We start from the raw sequence: 22,872 nt of genomic DNA, 5'->3' as shown, positions 1-22,872 counted from the left end.
ACTACTTCAATCTAGACCTAAATTTTTTACGTTTTTAAAAAATTGCGCACTGTGCATATACGTTTTCATTTATTTCTGGTATTGTGCTTTTTACTGTATTTTTTCTCTTCACAATTGTTTTTTCACGTCAACTGTTCTAAGAATTTTATAGGAGCACAATTACTTACTCAATTATATTGAATTGTATATTTATCTATATACTTACTTTCCCACAACCAAGGAAAATAACTGGATCGTCAAGCTATTCTCCATTTTACTTTGGCGTTTGAAACCACAGTGCCTGATATTGAATGTGTCGCGCTGATCACTGGGAGCTGGCATGTTGCTTCAATGAATCTGCTCGTCTTCAACTCCTACACGAATATGGACCCTCATATGTGTTCGATTGTGATGTGACTTTATGCCTGATGGTGTTTAAATAACTGGCTTTGAACAGTTCTCCGCTATTCGTAATCATTGTGGGACTTTGCCTAGCGCTGCGTGTGCCTTGCTGCCGCTAAGAGAATTGCGCACTGTTTTTCTTTTGAATGACTTGTATTTTACTTCTAAGTTTTACAGTGTCTACCCCCGTTCATTTCCTTTTCATATTGCCTCTTCTACTGATCCTATGCATTGTTTTCCATTTCTTAATCGGCTGATGATGACCTGGACTAGAGTCGAAACCAGTACCATTTCTAATTATTATTAAATGAGAATGTAAATCTCTACATTTCTTATTCTTTGGTATTGAATAGGTGGAATCTCCTTATCAATTATTTCAATTTAAATTTTAAATTATCGAGAGTCGGCTGTATTATGTTTGATGACAGAAGAGATGAGCAGGCAGTTTTATCAAGTGTGGGTAGCAGTGCCCAGGGTGGGCGGCAAGGGCGGCCTTCGTGGCCAAGGTCCAGATTCGAGGAATCAGACCCCCCGAAATACCCTGACATACCGGACTCCCGGTATAGTGAGAGATAGTGTATGTTGAAACAGGCTACAACCAAGGATCATGGTACCAGGCTTCACACGAGTAGGCGTGCTGAGGTAGAGTTTTCAGACACATTTCTCCCCCTGTGGGTGGGGGATGGTAGAATAACACCTAAGGTAACCCCTGTCTATCATAAGAGATGAATAAAAGGGCCCCTGGAGCTCTTAACTTGCGAGTGTGGGGTGGCGACCACGGGGTCCTTAGCTGAGTCCTGACATTATCTCCACATACTTGTGCCAGGCTCCTCACTTTCATATATTCTGTCCGACCTCCTGTAGTCTACTCTTGATTTTTTCTCACCTCGAGCATTGGAGACCTAGGGAGTCTTTCAATTTCTCACCCTTCCTAGCCCTTGTTTTTCTTTTGCCGATACCTTCCTTTTTTGAAGTGTCGGATCCCTTCCATTCTTTTCCCTCTGGTTTAGTATTAATAGAGGATTGTTGCCCAGTTGTACTTCCTCTTAAAACAGTAATCACCACCACCACACTAACAGATTCAGTTCCGTGTAAGTTCTCTTGGTGTGGGAACCAGGCGAGCAAGAAGTTGGCACTGATGCACGTTTAGAACCGGCCCGGGACAAAACTGCATAATCACCAATGCAGATGACCATACCACCTACATTGTTAATGGGGGAACTGAAACACAGCACCACTCGACGATAGATTTGTTTTTTTTTACAGTAGTTAGACGTGGCTGCTTATCTCTTTGGCCTACCATTACTTGTGAAAGGAATTATTATCTACCATTTATTTTTCAGTCACGTTAACATACATTTGACGAATCACATACATAAGACTTATACACAGAGCAAAGTGAGCTTTAATTAATCTATAGTAACAGTAAACCAATGTTTTTGTTCGTATTACTGGTTTCAAGGGATGCAGGTAAATTAGCAAGAAATGTAGAAGCATAGGCATCGGTTTCCCCTGTAACGTGATCCCAGAACTGTGGGATTAGAAATTCATCCATTCCTTTTGGATTGTTCCCCAACCTCCTCCTCACTATAGAATTGAATTTCAGAGACTGGTTTGCATGTTACAGAAACAGGCTTATTGTCAACAAGATCCTAATTCCAAGTATCATTACTAGAGTTCTCACCCACTCTTGTTGAATTCTAGTTTTGTCCCGTAGTTTCGATTGGCACTATTACCTCGGAACTGAAATTGGGATCACTTTCATCACTCTCAGTTGAAGAAGAAGAAGAAGTATTTTCACTCTCCAGCGTGAACATCACTATTTTCAAGCCAATTACGAATATCCTCATCCATGCCGTGGTTAGATGCCACCATGAGTGTTTACAATTAGCGGAAAAGTGGGGTGCTTTTTATTATCCGTATTTCAGCTCAGAGGTACTATTTACAAAGAGAAAATAGCTTCAGGTATCATCTGGCATCTATCGGGTAGGCTGCAAAACAAAGAATAAATCTCTCTTTCCAGCTATCCCCGATAATGAACTTATAAATGTTCTGTGCACCAGGGCAGAAGTGTCCTTCAAAGTATGTTACCACCTTACTATCGCAAGACGGAAGGTTCCGTCAAAATATGGCAATAGGTTAAGGTGGGAGGGGAGGCATCAGTGAGTGCATAACTTTCAAATTTTGAGGCTGGGGCAACTGGCAGAACTTAAATCTACTTAGGGTTGATTTTATAATTAAGAAAAAAAATTAAAGGACTTATAATTACTTTATGATTGGGTGCACCCTAACTAATGGCAAGGAGGAAAAATTTACCACCTGTTGTAATATATTGCACATAATACAAGGCAGGAAAAGCCTAACATGCCTTCAGAAAACTTAAATATAAGCAGGCACAAGGGCAACCACATTTAACAAACTTTAACACTAAACTTACAGCTATAAAAATAAATGACAATGAATAAGAAAAGAAAGGAAAATTACTCATAGGTTATATAGGAAAGACAGGTGCCCAAATTGCATCAGAAACAATTAAGAAAGAACCAAGTCCATTAAGCGGGCTTGACCTGAGCTAAATGACCCTGAAAATCCTTTCAGTATCTGGGTTACCGACCAACAGATTTACAGGTGTAAGAAAATCTACATTTTCACACCAGGCAAATGCTGGGGCTGTACCTTAATTAAGGCCATGGCAGCTTCCTTCCAACTCCTAGGCCTTTCGTATCCCATCGTAGCCATAAGACCTATCTGTGTCGGTGCAACGTAAAGCCCCTAGCAAAAAAAAAAGAAAAAAAAAGAAAATCTACTATAGTACACAGCCCGTGAAATCTGGAGGCAAGCTTACCAGATGCCACAAAATTATTAACAAATACCTGGCCCCCTACCTCCAAGTTGGTGGGTCGGTGTTTGCTGTCACATCTCATTTTCACTCTACTATGAAAGGCCCATAGAGTATTCCTAGCCTCTTTCCATGCATCAGGGATATTAGCAGAATTGATTGTCTCGGGCAGAAGATCATTAGTAGACCACACAGAGTTCGGGACAAAAGTAAACATCGTGGACATAGGCGAGAACTTGTGAGAGTCGTGGATAGTAGAGTTAAAGACAAAAGATAGCCAATGTAAAGAAGTATCCCAGCGGGTATGATCTTCAGTGTGGAAGACAATGAGTGCCGATCGAAGATTTTGAATGACACGCTCCACGTAGGAGGGCTAGTGTTAATAGCCTGAAGTGGTTGCATGTGAAATCGAAAGATCAAAACAAAATATACAAAACAGATTGGAAGTAAAAGGTTTCACATTATCTGAGACAGGATACCGGCAAGTTCCAAATGAGGCAAAGATGGAATTAAGGCAAGAAATACTGGACTGAGCAGTGGCAAGCCTTGTCGGGAATAAGCAAGAAAAACACGTCAACTTGTCCACACACACAAGTACCAATTTATTCCCATTTCCTTTAGATTTAGGAAACAGCCCCACATATTCAATATACAGTCACTCCATATGGTGAGAGGTTTGATGAGAAGACAACAGGCCAACCTTATTGTTCAACAGAGGCTTACTTACCAAGCAACTTTTACAATACTTATGCCCAGTTTCTGGAACGTGAGATATCGACCTTATAGCAGTATTGAAGAGTTACCTAGTGTTTTGGCGTTGCACGAACATAAGATACATCTATCTGTTCGATAAATCGCTTACTAACTTAGAGGGCCCTGAACAGGAAATATCAATTTGTTAACTTGGGGGGGCCGGGCTGAGTGGCTCAGACGGTTAAGGCGCTGGCCTTCTAACCCCAACTTGGCAGGTTCGATCCTGGCTCAGTCCGGTGGTATTTGAAGGTGCCCAAATACGACAGCCCCGTGTCGGTAGATTTACTGGCACGTAAAAGAACTCCTGCGGGACAAATTCCGGCACCTCGGCGTCTCTGAAGACCTTAAAAAGTAGTTAGTGGGACGTAAAACAAATAACATTAATTATTAATTAACTTGGTGGGCGCGTGGGCAGTACTTTACTATCAGCAGCTAACGTTGTATTTATTAAAATTTTCTATGGCTTTCTCATATTCTTCCGACGAAGAAATTGTAGAAATGGACTACCCTCTAGAACGGCCACTATTATATCATCATCGGCTAAATGTTCTAATGAAGTATACATACATACATATCTTTATTACCCACCCTAGAATACACCATCGGCTTTACAGGTAATAAAGACAGACGGAGCGAAACCCAAAAACAAAAAGAACAAGCAAACAAACACTAGGCACTACATCTCTCCTAAAACTATTTAGCTAAATTATTTACCTCTAAATCTACTCAGTGTCCTCCCACATGCACGCGGATAGCCGGCAAACGTGCAGGAAGCACCGCACTACAAATTACCCTATTTCCCTATTCCCCTATTCCTACCAACCACCTAAAAAAATATATATATATATAGTAGACCGGTCTCTGCGTCAGCCCTGGTATGGAATACATGCCCACCAACCCGTTGATCACAGGGACCAGCCTCACCACGTGAGAACTGATCTTATTTCTCACCTACACCTGCTGACAATGTATTCCTTACCTACCATGTGTGCCAAGCCAGCTTGGCGGAAACCAGACCCATCACATGGCTTGTCACACACTTCCGCTATATACGTCGCACCTTCTCTGTTCATTGTCAGCTCACTACCTTCCCTCTTCTTTTTCTTTTCTTGCCGTGCAGACATGCTAAAGCCTAGCTTCTTTGGGTTGGGTCAAGCCCCAACCCCTCCCTCTTCCCTTGATACGCCACCTTCTCCTCTCTCGCACTATTCCCGCCCACTACATCTCACCTTCTTGAACTTAAGACTTAAACATCAACAATTTTTTTTTTTTCACTTACACACAAACAGACAGTTTCCATTCCAAGTCCATCAGTTCACTCAGTCTTCACAATCTAAAACACCACACTTGCCTCAAACTGTTAGACTTAATTTTTATACTTCCAACATTTTCTCCTTAACTACTGTCCCCCTTAATCTATCTAAATTACTATTACACATTAAACTTAATACATAAACATCAAGAATCCCTCAATTTTATACCCTTCATCAAGGCATCTGCACCATTATTTTTTTTTTTTTTTTAACCTACTTTCATAATATCCATACTGCCAACATTTTCTCCTTAACTACATTCCCACTTAATCTATCTCAATTCTATCACATATACCTTCCTTATACTTCCTTGATAAACTTTGTAGAGAAATTCAGCATTGCCAAGACTGGTGCATTCCAGCATTGCCAAGACTAGTGCATTACAAAGAGTTAACTTAAGATCTTCGAAAGCAGACTGCTGAAAAGGACTCCTCTCAAACTTGACACCTTTCCTACAGAGTAAATTCAAAGGGGTAGCACGGTTAGCAAACTTAGGGATGAATATCCAGAAAAAGTTGATAATTCCAATGAATCTGGCTACACCCTTGACAGCCTTAGACAGTTTGAAGTTACAAATTGCCTAAGTCCTGGAGTGGTCGACAGAAATTCTGCTAGGAGGCACAGAAGGAAATACTTGACTTATCAGAAGAAACCTTTGATAACTTAACGATCAGGCCAGACTCCCTGAGGCACCAGTAAGACCTCCTTCAGATGAACGTGTTCTTCAAAAGTTTCAGTATATACGACGACGACATCGTCTAAGTAATAGTAGACATGGTTGAACTTAACGTCTGAGAGGATATTATCTGGAAGTCTAGTAAGTACTGCAGCTCGAGTCAACAAACTGAAAGGCACTTGGTTGACTTCATAAAGATTCCATTCCGTAGCAAAGACTGTGAGGTGTTTAGACTCCTCAAATAATGGGATTTGATAGTAGGCTTGATTAAGATCTATTATGGTGAAGTACTTAAACCAGGAGAACCAAGAATGCAAATGAGGAAGGTGTACCGATTGTAAGACAACCGTTTTATTCAACACAGTATAATCCACAACTGGGCAAAAATCACCTTTGTGGTTTTGGCATAAAGAATATAGGGGAAGAATAAGCACATGTAGATGGGCGGATGATACCATCACTCAGCATCTTCTTGGTAATTTCCCTGAGAACCATCATCTTGGGAGGTGCCAATGAATTGGTAAGAAACCTCACCGGATCAGTTATATCGATCTTGTATACGATCACATCAGTGACTCCTATCTTCTCTGAGAAAACATCAGAGAAAGATTGACAGATCCTAAATACCTTTAACCTGGTCCTCAGGTAAATGACTAAGATTTAACATCATTTCACACTCAGGGGGCAAAACAGCAGAAAATGAAACAGCTCTAAAATGTAAAAGTGGAAGTGACACATTACTAGTAAATTTGAACCAGCAGTGTTGTCTTTGAAGATCCAGCATAATATAAGAATAGGACATGTAATTTACACCAAGTATAATGGGCTACGACAGATTCCTAGCCACATAAAATTTCAATTTCCAAATGAAATTTGCAATTCTAAATTTATAGAAAATGAAGCCCAAAATTTCCAAAGAAGCAACTGACACATTGACATTATTGCTCTTAAGCCATCCTGTTCTGAAGGTTTCATCTTGATCCAAGAATTAGATTTGAGACCAACAAAAACTGGCCACAGGAGGTTGATGTAGAAAAAAGAATTTATGAAGAAACGGTGAGTTCTATAAGCAAAAGTATAAGCTCTCATCCATCTCTGTAATCGGCTTGATGTTAGGTGCTCGAGGAACCATACCTAAATTTTTTGTCATCTTCTGCAATACCTTTGGGCTGAATAGAGATTTCATCTATGGGACCGATGACCTCGATGTTAGGCCCCTTTAAACCACAAGCATCATCATCAGATTTCATCTATAACATCGCCATTACCACACTCAAGAAGTCCATCATGATCTTCAAGAACCATGCTTGCGGACTTCAAATAAATGTTTAATGTGCCTCTTTTGGGTAGACTTAACCTCATACAATCTCATTATCTACTGTATCTGTATCCATTATTGTTAAGGTACTCTTTGTCCTTGGGCAAACTGCAGCTGGTGCAGGAAGATTGTTTAATAAAAAAATAATATGGCCAAATTAACATGAAAGAGGTCACACGAAGGTAAATTGCTCACGTTTCCTATTTTCAGGATCTGCTATTTTGCTTTTTGCAGTGAATGCTGTGATAAAAATATAAATATGTACCCTGTTTAACTGCCTTTCAACTAGTGCTACTAAAATGAATCAGTAAAAATATTTTCTCAGTGTAAAAAAATAAATTAAAAATTAGCAAAATCTGCTAAAAATATGTGAGTGCACGAGAGGTTGTGCGTGAGAAAATTACTTCAACATGTGCATTTGGGCATTTCAATGAATTACTTGGTCACAATTCAAGTACAAAATGTATTCTTAAAATGAAGTACAAAATTTAAAAGAAATACTGTACAAAATTACAGAAAAGAAATTTTGTTGAATAGTTCTTTTTGACCTCATCTGCATATCTTGTACAGGTTGCTTTGCTGTATGCTTTACAAATCAGAATTCAGCAGTAAACTGCATGTTGCAGTTCTCAACCTATTTTTCCTGTGAGGACAAATTCTACAGTAAGGGTATTTTCCCTCTGTAAGAGGTTCTTCAGGTGTTTCTAGGATAGGTTCCAGTTTTGAATACTTCAATTATTCTTATTTTCATTTGTTGTGCAATAGGCCTATTGTATTGTGGGTTTGATCATTTCCTGGCTTCATCAAGAAGCAGTTGCTGCCCTAAATTCATCAGAAATGATCAGTGAGGGAGAACCTTTTCATGTTCAAATGGCTGGTGGTTCATTTTGTTAAATTGCATAGCTATTTATTCCTCCAACATTTAGGATAGAAAAACATCGTCAGTGGCCACCCGTTTGATATTCTTGCCACATTGTATTGTTTCTGCTTAGCATCTCAAACGTCAACCACACATTTATATTGGTTGTAAAAGGTCACCATACTGGGCTTAAAGTCTTCATCCAGGTCCTCATCAATCTCATCTGTCTCATACAGTGTTGAAACAAGCGCCCTAAACCCTACGGTTGCTAGAAACAAAATTATTAGTAAATATATACAAGTGCGGCAAAACTCTCCCTGTCAACCAGTCCTTCTGGAATAGGAGATGTGTGTGTAGCAGGAAAGCCTCATTTCAATGATCAATTCTTGGCCCCTGTTAATGTTCCGATGACACGCTCAAACACATGTGATCTTGGAAATGTTGAGACACATTACATTGTCGTTAGCATTATGATAGCCTCTGCTCTTAAAATCTATGTTTCTTCACTCATCAAAAAGGGCTAAGATAAAGAAATATATCTGCACACACTGCTGTTTTGCTGTTCATGTGCAAAACCATTCAGGTTATGCACTTCAGACTCAATTACTCCTAATATATGTTCATATTAAGCTAGACAAGAAAAATTTGAGGAACATGACTTACCTAAAAAAAATATATATGAAAGTTAAACACTTAGCAGTCTAGAATGATTCACAATATTTCAAGAACATTATTGTTATTCCATGAAGAAAATTCCTTTAAGAATGCAAATATTGTTGGGCAGGTTGGTGGATACTTAAGACAGGTAGAGAAGGGAGTGTTATAGCTGAGTGACATTGTCACTGGTTTCTCACCTTGGTGGCTGCAGATCAAATTCTGGTCAATGCATATGGGATTTTTTAAATTTAAAGTCATGCCTTTGTGGTTTAGATTTTATGTAAAACTTGCAGTACCGTGGCTGTGATCTCAGTATCAACAGCCATGTCAAATTTGCAGTCTTGATTGACTAGAGCGAAAGGGGAAGAGAGAAGCAACTGATAGAAAGGAGGAAAAGTATGAGCAAGGTGCTAACAGTCGTGAAGAGCAACATGAAATGTATACCAAATCAGTATAACTAAGAATATAAGTGTTTTCTCCTGACAGTTTCTCATTTGTTCCACATATGAAAAACTAAGTGTATGTCCTAAATTATTTCCCTTTGTGTGAGAATACTTAATTTGCAATCTTCTTGTTGAGAATTTAGTAGTATTTTGTATATGTATGAATATATTATTTGCCTGGCTGAATGGCTCTGATGGTTGAGGCGCTTGCCTTCTGACCCCAACATGGTAGGTTCTATCCTTGTTCAGTCCGATCGTATTTGAAGGTGCTCACATACGTCAGCCTCATGTCAGTAAATATACTGGCATGTGAAAGAACTCCTGCAAGACTAAATTATGGCACCTCGCCCTTTTTCGAAAACCATAAAAGTAGTCAGTGGGATATAAAGACGATGCCATTAATTTAATTAGTTAATATATTGTCTTTGTTTCCAGGTGAAAGATTTACTTTTGGTTTTTGCTGAATATATTCTGCTGATAGTAATTTATTTCTGTTTATCTTTCCAGGTGCTATATTTTCTAATGTTAAATATTAGCATATTGATATATTTCTAAAAGATTGAAGAGATTATCTAGAAAAACTATACTACAGTTCAATTGGTGAGTAGAGTTTTATATTGTCCATTATGTAGTCTTTCAAGTTATAATTTTTGCTATAAGCTATTGCCACTCAGTAGCATATTTTTAAGTTATTGGGAAGTAATAATCAGTCACAAGTTAGTCTGCAGGCAGTTATTTTTAAGGTATTTTTGTTAAAACCCAGTGTGTAACTATTAAAGGTAAGTACATGGGAAATGCCTCTGTGATTACAATAGTGTAAATTAATGTATTATTTGGGTCCACCTTTTCAATACAAAATGTAAAGAGTTTAAATTACATAAATCATTAGGGACTAGTTTCGACTAAGTCTGCTCTGTGATTACTCTATTGTAATCACAGTTCAATACGGATCTATCATTATGAAACTTATATTTCATTTAAATGCCTCTGTGGTTAAAATACATTCTATAGAATGATGTTAGTGTTAAGCTTCGCTATGAATCAGAAAATGAAAATGAATAGGCTTATTCCATTGTTAATGAAGTGAATAATGATAAGTTATACAAATCGAAGACCAGTGGATACTGTCAAAATGTTAGTTATAAAGATAACTGCAGCATAACATCATAACAGCATAACATAGCATAACAACAGGCTATTCATGCCCCTGACAGAAGTCAAAACATGTACAAACTTACAAAAATTCAGACAAATTCAATCCTGATAAAATATCCACAGTAGGCTAGTTCACATTGCAAGTATCTGTCACAGATGTTGGCCTGTTTACTTCTGTTTCGTGCATCCTCAAAGCTGGCTGTTCGTTCGACTTGTTCCATTGCCATCCTCATATATCTAGTTGACTGATGGGTAAATACTCTTGTTAGGGAGAGTACCCTCTGCTCTAAAACATGTCTTAGCCACTGCATTTCTTTTCTCGTTATCATCTTCCCAATATATTTTTTCTAAGCCACAGGTACAGTTCTTCCTTGTGTCATCTTTCCTGTATTCCTGCCTCTGTGTTGTAAGCTGGACCTTAGATCTTCGGACTTAAAAAAATCCTCAAATTCACAAATTTGCTTAAACATCTGTGGAGTTGGCCATGTCTCACAACCATATAGTACTACCGGTCACACTAATGCCATGTACAGTTGTATCTTGTTTTTCTGGGACACCATACTTGACCTATATATGTGGAGTGTAATAAACACCAAGCCAACCAAGCAAGTGGGCGCACAGCTTGGGTCACGTAGCTGTCTGCTTGCGTTTGGGAGATAGTGAGTTCAAACCCCACTGTCGGCAGCCCTGAAGATGATTTTCTGTGGATTCCCATTTTCACACCAGGCAAATGCTGGGGCTGTACCTTAATTAAGGCCACACTCGCGTTCTTCCCACTCAGCCGTTCCTCTCCTATCATCGCTATAAGACGCTGTGTTGGTGCAGCGTAAAGCAATAATATAAAGGGGGGGGGGGGAAATCATCAAGCCGACTGTGTCCTCAAAAGCCACTTACCCTCACTTTTATTCAACAGTACTGAGCCCAGGTACTTGAACATTTTGACTCTCAAAATTATGGTTGTCGATATTGATGGTGTCCAGACCATTTTAATGACTAGATTATTACCTTATTCTTTATTTTCTCAACATGGACCAGCAGCCCTACCATACTTGCTTGAGCATAAATCAAGATGTGTCTTCTGTCACCTATTCAGGTTTTCGCCCATATTACAATGCCGTTTTCATTCAATCGCACACTATTTTTATGGTCCCAGCATTTATTTTTCTTTTACCAGGTCAGCATCACCTAATGGAAGTGTACTTGAAACTGCTGCTGGGGCGGTGGGGCTACACAGCATTACAAAGGTGTGCACGGACATCCATGCCAATGACATTGTGTGTGTCTGCTCCGTGCTACAAAGATTATCATACTTACTGATCTTTGTCTGCTCTTTAACGCTTATTATCAAACATTGTTTGATTGCATTAATTCGTGCACATGTTGCCATTTCTTAAATTTAGTTTCACAGAAGGGGGAAAAAAAGAAACATAAAAATAGATAAAAGGAAAATGAAAACAGAATACAGTACAGTGTTTTCCCCAGACATTTTTAGTCAGCCGGGTGGCAGGAATGCGTAGCCAGGCAAGGAATGCTACGTAAAAATGAATGTGATCAAATTTCCAGGTTATCTCCCTCAGAGCATTAACAATAATATTGGACAGGTTAACATTAACTATGTTATTATCACGAACAAGATATGATAGAGTATTTTGAACTTCTAGTGTTCTACCGCTCGCTGATAATCGTGTAACACTGGGGCTTACTACTCAATTGTTGTGGAGTGCTGTATGGGTTAGTGACGTCATGACTGGACTGACTTCGTCAGTTTCGGCATCTATGTGCCATCATCAGCCTTAAGTACAAATTAAACAATTATGTACATATGCCTAAAACATCTAAAACACATTATAAAACACATTTCTGTAATGATACATGTGATAAGTTAAAATTATGTTACAATTGATTGCTGTAATAAAAAATTCTTAAAATTCTGGCAGTTCATTATATAGTCCAGTTTGTGTACATCCAGGATAAGTGAATTTGTGCTGTTTTATGCTGTCTATATGGGTGACACTTATTCACTTGATGTTAGGTGGTTCCAGGGAAGTTTAATTCGATCATGTAAGATCGTGATATAGAGAGTAGTTAAAAAAAAAAATACAAATCTACAGCAGCCAAGCATGATTCACCTGCATATTGTTTATTCCACTGAAGAATAGAGCACCAGAATTGTTGGGCTTATTCTTCTTCTGGAACATACTGGACTGACTTCTTTATATCTGGTATCATTTTAGTATTAATGGGTAAACATTTTTTTAAGATAGGCAAACTGAATAGGTAATTTGATGGGTTGCTCTTATAATCGTAGCAAGAATGTATGAGAATGATATATTGAGATGCCACGACAATGGCTTTCTTATCAGAACAGAATTCAAACTGGCGAAAGTGAGATATGGTAATGTTAGCACTGTTGTATACCGATCACCTATTGAAATAGAAGTATAAGTAACAATGAAATTACAAAGTAAGAAATACCAAGAATCAAACAGAGCATTATTATAAGAGAGTAAATAATTTAATTTACATGGATGCCAACAATTGATTGCAGAAAAGTACTCCAGTCCTGGACTGCAGACCTTCTTGCACTCAACAGGAAAATGAGCGTAACATTTAATACATTAGACACGCCAGACTCTAGTTCCTTTCCGTGTTCATTGATGCGTCTGTCTTCAGGGGTTCTGAAAATAGTCTTAGCGCATTTTCATAAAAATGTTGACTTAATCCCTAATCAGTGATTCATATGTATTAATATCATGTACAGTAACTAGAACATATCTAGGTTATGTTATCTGGGTGGCCTATAAGAACGGCAGGGCAATGCGCCCATTAAAAGGGTCTTAGGGAGAACACTGCAGTATATTGTGAGATAAAATATTATTACCTCCGTACAGTGTTCCTTGGATTATGCTACCAAAGTAATACCGGTACATAAAATAATTAAACTACTTTAATCCCTTTTCGCAACCTGTGTGAAGAATAGATAATTAAGGGTAATAAGTTACTTCTTATTGCTGTCAAATGAGGGCAACAACCATTTGCATACCATTGACATATTTACATTGAATTCCAGAAATGCCATTAGCCAGCATATTGCTGCCTGTTTACAGGCACAAGTGAGTGTTATTTGACATTGAAATGGCAGCTGAATACAACTATGAAATATACGTTTAAACTACTATGTTTAAACTCTCGTCACTACTATCTGCCATATTTGTCCTACCCTGCGGTGTAGGGGGCAACACGCCCACCTGTCACCTGTCGGCTCCGGGTTCGATTCCCAGCTGGGTCAGGGGTTTTTAATTGTACATGATTAATATCCCCGGCCTGAGGATTGGATGTTTGTGTCATCCTTAATGTTCTTTTCCTCGCCTTCAACACTTGACACTTCCGCCATTTCCAAATACACGCAGTTTCATAACATATGATGCCCCAAATAAATATAGCTTTTTTCTTTTTCTTTCTTTAATCTGCCATATTTCTTGTGAACTAAAAATCACAAAAGCAGTTGAATCCTCTTTCAATGATTATGTAAAAACGATAGAGTAGGATGTCGCTAATAATACCAAAACTGTTTGGCCATGGCTAAAGAATAAATCTTGCCAGGCTGAGTGGCTCAGACGGTTGAGGCTCTGGCCTTCTGAACCCAATTCGGTAGGTTCGATCCTGGGTCAGTGCAGTGGTATTTTAAGGTGCTCAGATACATCAGCCTTGTGACTGTAGATTTACTGGCATGTAAAAGAACTCCTGCGGGGCTAAATTCTGGCAGCTCGGAGTCTCCAAAAAACCGTAAATGCAGTTAGCGGGACGTAAATCCAATTATTAAGAATAAATCAAAAACGAATCAGTCACTACAAATGTTGTTAGTGTTATCAGTTCATAGATGAATATGATGCAGCACTCCATGCCTACCTATCCTGTGTACTAACCTTTCCATTTCTACATACCTATTACATCCTAGATCTGCTCTAATCTGCTTATCATATTTATAAATGTATCTACCCCTACCGTTCTTACCACCTACACTTCCCTCAGAAACCAGCCGAACAAGTCCTGGATGTCTTAAGATGTGTCCTGTCATTCTATCCCTTCTTCTCATCAAATTAAGCTAAGTCAATCTTCTCTCACCAGTTTGATTCAATATTTCTTCATTCATGATTCGATCTATCCATCTCGCCTTCAGCATTCTTCTAACGCCATATTTCAAAAGCTTCTATTCTCTTCCTCTCTAAGCTAGTTACACTGGTCGACAATGAATTTGTTACAGAAACATATTCAAGGTGTTTCTTACAGGGTGGCGCACAAAATGTCATACTCGGAAATGTTTTATAAAATGTGTAAACATGGGCTCACAACCGTGTCCTTTCGTGAACAGAAACCTTATTTTATGCGTGATCCGACAGGCAGCACCACATGTCGCGCATGCGTAGCGGCTGCCAGCTATACAGCATGGAGGACAAAGGAAGATTGACGCGTGAACAGAAGGTGAAGATAGTGTTGCTTTATGCAGAAACAAAGAGCATAGCTCGGACCCAGGAAAGGTTTCGTGTTCATTTCTGTAACGTTAAAAATTAAATAATTGAAAAAGAGGTTCAACCTATTCAATACATGTATGTATTCATTCATGTATGTATGTATGTATTGAATAGGTTGAACCTCTTTTTCAATTATTTAATTTTTAACGTTTACGGAACAATGAAATTTTTATCTTTAAATTCATTTCTGTACTTGGCGGGCTCCTTGCTGGAAGATGGTATACAGACTGGCCAGGTAATTTGAAACAGAAGGCAACATACTGGAGAGAAAACGGCTCCGCCTCAAGCTGGTCCGCTCACTGGAGAATGTTGCTGCTGTGAGAGCGGCTGTGGCTCGGAGCCCGTCCACATCCACCAGAACTGCATGTGTTCAGCTGGGCATCTCTCGTCGGTCAATTCAGAGAATACTGCAGTCTGACCTTGACGTGTTTCCACACAAAATGACAGCAGGTCATAAACTAATGGCGCTTGACAAGCAACGGCGAGTACAGTTTGCTGCGTGGGCTATTGCAGAAAGTGATCCCGTATTGCACAACACATGGTTCAGTGATGAGGCACGCGTCTATCTCAGTGGTGCAGTGAACAAACCTATCCTGTTTTGGGCGAAAGAACAGCCTGCTATTGTGCACGAGGTTGAAAGTCGTGGTGTGAAAGTGTGTGTGTGGGCTGCGACAAACAGTTTCCTTCCAGAACTCTTTGCATCACGACTACCAACAGAGACACAATGGTTCATGCAAGATGGAGCTCGTCCGCACACAGCAAATGTTGTTCTGGACTTCCTGAATGAACATTTCGGGCCCCATGTGATGTCCCATCGATATTCCGAGCGTTTCCAGAGCTGCTCAATCTGGCCACCGCATAGCCCCGATCTCAATCCCTGCAACTTCTTCCTGTGGGGATATTTGAAGGAGACAATCTACCGCCATAAACCAGAAAATGTACAACAATTGCAAGCGGCCACTGTGACTTTCTTCCGAGGGTTGAGTGAGGACTTGTGTCATAGAGTGATCACGAACATGCGGGTTTGCCTCGAAGCTGTTGTACACCGAGAAGGTGGACATTTTGAACATGTCCTGCACACGGACTAACCGTGCACATGCCAGTGAATGTTGAAACGCCATTTTGTATTCAATATGTTGTGTATTACATTTTCTATAAACAATTTCCAGTGTATGACATTTCGTGCTCCACCCTGTATGTATTTTCATCTGCTGATTCCAAGAATGAAGTCAGAAATAGTCCATCACCCACTTTTTTGAAAATAATGTTTTTCCTGTTTATTAGCATTGTAGGTATGTTGGTTGCTGATTAGAAGGGGTATTTTACGTTCAAATTTAATTTCATTTTTTCAACAGTGGACTTACAATGTTTGGTGTTTGTTGCCTTGAATTCACATGTTACAACAATTAATCCTCCTACAAAACAATGATTTTAAGGTAAAGTTTGCAGATGAGTCAGTGTGCCCTACTGTAGCGGAATGTGTTGTTGCAATGTACTTTAAATTGCTAACTAGCATATTCTAAATGGGTCTAGTACACTGAGAGGTAGGTTAGTTCTATCTAGCCTCATTAATTTCAGATAACTTACAGTGAACGATCGGAAACAAGGAGCAGAATAAGTACTTGAAAAGGCTTTTCTTGTTGTTCACAAATTGAAAACGAGACCACTTGGAAGAAGAATCGACTAAACTTGCTGGAAAATAGTGAAATTCGCAATTGTTTTTCCAACATTTTTGCAAATTGGAAGAAAACTTGTTAGAATTTATCTTCCAACACTGTGTGGCGGATTGTAGTGGAATTTCAGAGAACCCATAGCGACTTTTGCTGCGGGCACACTGCAAGTTGGAGCTTTCTTAAAAGGAATAAGCTAATTCTGTGCTCTCTTCCGTTGTCAATTGGATTGTGATAGAAGTGTTAATATAATGCATAGTAGTGCATCATAAGGAGTAGTGTAAAGCGTATTGTGTGTGTAGTGTGTATAAGAAATATGTCTCCAAAGTGCATAAATGATAAAAACAACTTATGTTACTTGTGTGGTGAGCTGACTTTCAAAACGCAGAGATGGAAGTTTGTTCCTCTTATAAGAAGGCTTATCACTTTTATTTTAACAACAAAATAGACCAGAACCAGACAGGGGCCCCAGAAATATATTGTATGAAATGTGGAACACTATTAACCCGATGAGTGCTACGCCCACCTATAGACGGGCTGACGCGGCCGGTCCACCAGTGCTATGCCCGTCTATAGACGGTGCGCGAGAATTTTAATTATTTTTTTTAGTTTCCCTGTTAACTTTCGAGTGAGAATTTGATCTCTGACATGTTCTGCCATCTGTTGGGCATTATGTAGAACTAACTGATAAGAGATTATAGCTTCAGCAAGTAACTTACAGAGCTTTTTGTAGACGTCTGTGGAGTTCATCTGTGATGTAAACAAACATGGCAGAGCAACAATTTAGATGCTCTTTCAGCGATGTTATTTCGGATCACAGAATCTTTCAGATATTAACCACAATGGAAAGTGATGATGGAAATGATCATTTTAAGGAATTGTTAGCGATTTTGAAAGTGAGAGAGATAGAGAGTGCCGAAAATATTGCATGTGAGAGAGAAACAGAACCTCCTTCTAAACAAAAGAAGAAAAACACAGTGAGTACAAAAGCTATATTATCACTAATTTTGTGGCGAACGGATTACTTTTCTTCACGAGACTTTCAAGTAATTGTGACAGGCTCTGAGGGCCAAATAGTGTTTCATGGCAACCCGAAAATCATTGATTTTTTAGAAACTTTTGTGCTAGTGGAGTTTGTGCAGATAGTTGAACAAATCGGCATCACAAACAACCAGCAGAAAACATATAACTATCACCACATTCCAGGTTTGGAAAGTATTTTAAAATATCAACTTATATACTTCTAAGAAGTTACATTTTAGGAAATAATATTATTTTGGGCACTTTACTTTGTATAAAGATAATGCACGCATGGGCACATAAGTGTAATTTTGTTTTCTCTCAAAATAATATTGAACATAAGTCTAGGGTTTTCCATTTCCATGTAGATTTATAAACAACCAATACTTATAAACATTTTAAGCTAATCACCCCACTGATAAGTTAAAAATTGAGGCTTTTACAAATTTTTTTACATACGAATGAAAAAACTCAGCACTGATGTACCAAACACTCAACTGGTAACTCAGCACTTAAAAGGTTAACTGGCTGGTTGAAAGGATCCCACCATATGCCTTTTGCAATACCTATGATATGGCGAGAACCTAAGGATCATGTGACAAACTGCTACTTCTGTTTGACAAATGTATCTGGAATAAGTTCAAAGTCCAGACATAAAATATCCATCATTGAATTCAGCAATTCGACCAGTGCCTCATGGGCTATGACTTCCCATTCCAACTCCATCAGATGACAAGACTGAAGAATTTTTCGAACATCAGGATGATTTACAGAAGGATCCAGAGTTTGCAGAAGATGTTATAAATGAACCTCACTTTGTAACATAGGAGGATTTAAATGATTTGGTTCATGATCGTGGTTTAAGTAAAAGCAAGGCAGAATTACTTGCCTCGGTATTGAAAGAATGAAAGCTACTGCAGGGCGACGCCAAAGTAAGTTTTTTCTACAAACGCCAAAAGGATTTGGAGCATTTATTATCTAAAGAAGAGGACCTAGTTTTCTGCAATAATGTTGAGAATTTATTCCAGTCACTCAGCGTTGAGCATAAAGTTGAGGAACAAGTTTAAAAGGAGTATTATTACATAATGGATTCATTTATCCATTCATTCCTTTAGCCCATGCACTTGGTTTTGAAGAAAAATTATGACAAAATGAAGCTGTTACTTTATGCAATCAAGTATAACCAATTTTCTGGCAGATATGTGGGGGATTTGAAAGTTATAGCCATATTACTAGGATTACAGCATGGCTAAACCAAATTTTGCTGCTTCTTGTGCAATGCCTTCACTGCATATCATACTAGAATTTTGTGAAAGCTCTGAATTGTGATGACAGTGCATTTCTCTTCCTAAAAAATAAGTTCCCAAGGATCAGCCAACAATGCTAAAATTAAAGAAGGAATGTTTTGTTGGCCCTCAAATAAGAGAACTGATGAAAACTGATGAGAACTGATGCAGTTTGAAAACCACTTAAATATGCAAGAAGCAGCTGCATGGCAATCTTTCAGAAAAGTTCTAAAAAACTTTCTAGGCAACTTCAAGTCTGTTAACTACAGAGAACTTGTCAGTTAGATGATTGATAACTACACGATAATGGGATGTAATATGTCTCTAAAAATACACTTCCTGCACGCCCATCTTGATTTCTTCCCTGAAAACCTAGGGGCTGTGAGCACGAACACGGGGAGCGTTTCCACAAGGACATCGCGGAAATGGAAAGGCACTACCAGGGTAAATGGTCCCCAAACGTGCTGGCAGACTACTGCTGGACACTGATAAGAGATGTTCCTCAAGCAAAATACAGTAGAAACTCCAATTTACATACATTTTAAGTGAGTAAGTGTAATTTCAACTAAAATATCAATGTTATAGTGTATAGACACGAAAAGTGGTTTTTATGTTATTGCTTTAAAACCCTGGGTGATGGAAAAGTTCTGTAAAATAATTTGAAACCAGCACAAAAAAATAAGTCAGAAATACCTATTGTTTCCCTTTTAACAAAAAAAAAAAGTTCAAATTTTGTCGACCAGTGTTATCGTCCATGTTCCACTTCCACACAATGCCATGCTCTAGATGAAAATATTCAAAAAATCTTTCTAATCCCTATATCAATGTTTGAGTGAGCAAATTTCTTTTCTTAAGAAAGGCCTTCTTTGCTTGTGCTAGACTGCATTTTACTACCCAAGTAACAGGATTCATCTATTTCCTTTAAGACTTCATTTCCTAATTCAATATTTCTTGCATCACCTGACTGTCGACTGCACTCCATTACTTTTGTTTTGGACTCAATTATTTTCATCATGTACTCCTTACCCCAGACTCTGTCCATACCATTCAGCAATTTCTCCAGATCTTCTGTAATTACTGCCTGTTCTATATAAACATTGAAAGGTAGGGGGGACAAACTGCAACCTTGCCTCACTCCTTTCTGGATTGCTACTTCTTTCTCAAAGTCCTCGATTCTTATCACTGCAGACTGATTTTTAAGCAGATTGTAGATAATTCTTCGTTCTTGGTATCTGATACCGATCTCCTTCAGAATCTCAAATAGCTTGGTCCAATCAACATTATCAAATGCCTTTTCAAGACCTACGAACATGTATGTGGGCTTGTCCTTAATTCGATCCTCTAAGATCAGACGTAAAGTCAGGATTGCTAAATGCGTTTCTACATTTCTTTTGAAGCCAAATTGATGTTCTCCCACCTCAGTCTCAATTTGTCTTTCCATTCTTCCATTCTTCGTAACAAGAAATTTAACTATTTCCAGCATTTAAACAAAAACATTAACACTGGTTCCAATGGCAACAACTTCGGTCACTGAGTATTGGCAGACCACTTGCGAAGTATACTGATCCCAAGGTGTCCCTTGATGAATTAAATACATATTTTTCCACAGAACACCTCACTCCTGACACGACAACAGTACAAAACACCATTGACAATATATTAAGGCAACAATCCCCAGTCCGTCCTTTATTTGAATTTGATACCGTTACAGAGCATGAAGTAAGAAGGGAAGTTATTTCAATTAAATCTCATGCAACAGGAGCTGATGAAATTCCCATTCATTTGTGATTTACATAATCGACATAATATTGCCCATTATTACGCATTTACTTAATACCTGCCTTACTGCTGGCAACATCCCAATTAAATGGAAAGATTCACTCATTGTGCCTGTCCCAAAAAACTCTCCTGCAAGCAATACATCTGACTACCGACCTGTCTGCATCCTCACAGCACTTTCTAAGGTTCTGGAGAAGATAATGCATAAACAAATAGTTAAATACTTGGAAAAAGATTCTGTACTTGATCCCTTACAGTCTGGTTTTAAGAAAGGACACAGTACTGCAACAGCACTAATCAAAATCACGGATGACATTAGACGGGCTATGGACGAACGAAAACTGACTATACTTCTAGACTTCAGCAGTGGTTTGACACTGTAAATATAGACATATTGTTAGCTAAGTTACAAAAACTTCACATGGCTCATTCTGCTATTCAGCTCTTGGGCTCATACCTCAAAAATAGATGACAGCGAGTTGTATCAAACATGAAGACTACAGAATGGAGGACTAAGCTCTCTGGTGTTCCCCAAGGGTCCATTCTTCGACCTCTTTTATTCTTAATCTATATTAATGACATTTCTTCTCAACTGAATGACTGCAACTATCACCTTTATGTTGACGATCTTCAGATATACTCACACTTTAAAGTCCCCGACATTGACAAAGCAATCCACCATATGAACTCAACTTTAAATTCAATTAGCTCGTATGCTAAAGAGAACTGCCTATTAATTAACCCCAAGAAAACACCAGCAATCATAATAGGACAGTCTAAGCTTTTAAATATGCTAAACATCACACAACAGCCTAACCTCATGCTCTGTGGTGAAGCTATACCTTTTCAGAAGTCTGTAAAAAAAAACTTAGGCATTGTCATGAATGACACATTAAACTGGAATGACCATATAACAAGTGTCTGCAGAAAGGTATATGCATCTCTTCACCCCCTAAAAATGAAACAGTCCATTCTTTCACACAGCATGAAAATAAAGATTCAAACTCTCATTTTTCCAATAATTTATTACTATGATGTCGTTTTATCCGATCCAACTGCAGAACAAACTATGAAACTTGAAAGGGCAATGAACTCTTGCATACGATTTATATATTATTTGAACTTTTCACACATTTTCCCTTATTATGAGAAACTATCCTGGCTGAAAATCGATCAGCAAAGAAATTTACATACTGCGACACTAATTTTTCGACTTCTGAACGAATTTACACCTGAATACCTATCCTCACATTTTAACTTCCTCTTATCTGTCCATGGACATAATACCAGATCGACTTCTACCCTTATGATACCGGTTAATCACTCAGTTGTATACAGCCACTCTTTCCTGAGTGTCTGGGGCAAGGCTATGGAACACACTCCCTGTCAGTATAGGTAATAGCACTTCAATCGTCTCATTTAAATGGTCTTGTCAAGATTTCCTCTTAAATACGTGATCAGCTTGTATGAATGTTAGTGTGTATGAGTGCAAGTATGATTTAGAGCTATTGTTAGGTGATGTAAATAGGCTAGATAATATTAATCATTAATTATAATCTGTTATAATATTACTCCATTAATTTAGGTAGTTCCTAGAGACTGTTAATGTTACTTTTCCAAGTTATGTGACTATGTACTGTATGTTGTGGTTAAGTGTAAAAGAGGGCCGTGAGTCACATACAAAGGCATAAAATAAATAAATAAATAATGTTTTAAAATTTTGCAGGCGTGAGATACCGAACTAATGGCTCGGTAGTTTTCACACTTGTCAGCACGGCTTTTATGGGAATAGGTATAACAACATTATGCCGAAAATTAAGTGGTACTTCTCCTGTCTTCTACATCTTGCACACCAAGTGGAATAACCTCACCATGCTGGTTTGTTCTAAAGCAGTCAGTAATTCAGTGGGAATGTCATCAATTCCAGGTGCCTTGTTCCTATGCAGGACTCTTAATGCTCTACCAACTTTAATTAAAACTTTCTTACTGTCTCTCACTGCTTGTCATCTCATAATGTTCACATCCTGTAAGTGATAATGATGATTAGAGCCCAGATTGTTGTGTAATATCAAATTTCAAAATATGTACTTACATAAAATGTAGTAAACAGCAAAGAAATATGTTATATTCATAAAGTATGTAATTAAATATGTATTATTCTCAAAATACGTGTGTGCACAAGATAAGGGAA

The 22,872-nt window shown here is 38.4% G+C and overlaps 1 protein-coding gene across 6 annotated transcripts in view; it reads left to right on the top strand.

The window, feature by feature from the left end:
* LOC136856820 (protein bric-a-brac 1) overlaps positions 1-22,872 on the top strand; it is a 1,345,352-nt gene that overhangs the window by 27,138 nt on the left and 1,295,342 nt on the right. For 5 of the 6 annotated variants that reach the window (XR_010858465.2, XM_067134959.2, XM_067134961.2 and 2 more), the window contains exon 2: positions 9,747-9,839. The exons of the other annotated variant lie outside the window; for it this stretch is intronic. The gene's annotated coding sequence lies outside the window, so the exon portion shown is untranslated. The remainder of the gene's footprint in view (positions 1-9,746; positions 9,840-22,872) is intronic. 6 annotated transcript variants of the gene reach the window in all.

The sequence above is a fragment of the Anabrus simplex genome, chromosome 1 (genome assembly GCF_040414725.1).
Source record: "Anabrus simplex isolate iqAnaSimp1 chromosome 1, ASM4041472v1, whole genome shotgun sequence".
Classification (NCBI taxonomy): Eukaryota; Metazoa; Arthropoda; class Insecta; order Orthoptera; family Tettigoniidae; genus Anabrus; species Anabrus simplex.
The sequence above is the reverse complement of the archived record's forward strand: the minus strand, read 5'-3'. Positions and strand labels throughout refer to the sequence as shown.